The sequence below is a fragment of the Oryctolagus cuniculus genome, chromosome 5 (assembly GCF_051225735.1).
Source record: "Oryctolagus cuniculus isolate XC-2025 breed Fujian yellow rabbit chromosome 5, ASM5122573v1, whole genome shotgun sequence".
NCBI classification, from domain to species: domain Eukaryota; kingdom Metazoa; phylum Chordata; class Mammalia; order Lagomorpha; family Leporidae; genus Oryctolagus; species Oryctolagus cuniculus.
The window spans coordinates 3,770,084-3,771,305 of NC_142871.1; the positions used below are offsets into that span (position 1 = coordinate 3,770,084).

General features: G+C 42.8%; 1 pseudogene; it reads left to right on the plus strand.

Annotated features, from left to right (window-relative positions):
- The first annotated feature begins 355 nt into the window (after positions 1-355).
- On the plus strand, positions 356-570 carry LOC149126379 (U2 spliceosomal RNA; annotated as a pseudogene).
- The last annotated feature ends 652 nt before the right edge of the window (positions 571-1,222 follow it).

Sequence of the window (1,222 nt, forward strand, 5' to 3'; positions counted from 1 at the left end):
TACTGGCACTGTAGAGGGTGGTTTATTAACCCATTATGCCACAGCACCATTCCCTTAAAGTTGTCACCTTAACCTCAGCATCATCATTTAGCAATAGTAGGTAACTACCAAAATTAACCAAAAAAAGGACATTTAAAAATACTGTATTTACACCTCTGTCCAGTACTCTGTGCCTTTGGGTAATCTTTAACCTGCTTGAGTTTGGATTCCAGTTGGATGCTCTGATGATTTCTCAACTTCCAAAGTTAGACGACCTAAAATTATCAGTTTTTAGACTAATTTGGCTTCATGCAAGGAGCAACCTATGGCACAGAATTTTAAGGGATCTTTCAGCGTTATTTAATCCCTGAGTACAATCGCTTCTCGGCCTTTTGGCTAAGATCAAGTGTAATCCCTGAGTACAGACATAAGTAATCATCATTGGGTCACTTCTCTCTCCTGACGATAAAACACTTTATTACCTGTGAATGTTGTCTAATATGTTCTATGACATCATTACTATTGAACTGAGTCCATTTGGGGATAACTCTCTTCTATAATTTTAGAAGAGCTTTGCATTAATGGCATTTCTCAAAAGTTTAAGTACAAACATCTCCTGCTTCATCACTGGTGGCATTGCCTGTTACTAGTCTACCCTCAACTCTCTCTGAGAACCTAGGGTCTCCAGCAGCCCCCAGCTGCAGGAGTCAGTGGGTTGTCCATGCAGCTGCTGCACATCCGCTCTTCCCACACTACAGTATTCCTCTTCTTTTAGAAGAATTTCTACTGCAAACTCCTCTCTAACTCTCCCATGGGAATACACTTCCTCTGCTTTTTTTCTGCTGTCTTCCCCTGGTCAGGATCAGAAAGTCATTTCCCTATTCAGCAATCTTAGAATCTCCCAGGAAAATAATTTTTAAAATACTATTCAAATCAACCGTTCATACCTTGCACACCACACTGACATAGAATATGGCTTGGAACCCTAGAGGGCGGCACAGTACCCACTTAATCCAGCAAATGAAAACACATTTCATTCTCCCCATCCCCTCACAAGGGCACCTGGCGACTGGTGGTGAGAAGACGCCGTCTTGACACCAGTATGGCCTGCGGTGGCTCTCAAGCACATAACCTCTTTTACAAGAGGGAAACATCCATGTTTTCCACTTTCAGTCTGGCTGAGATGGTGGATGGGGGCAGGGCAACTATCACCTATCATAGGTTCTGAGGCTCAGACTGCCAA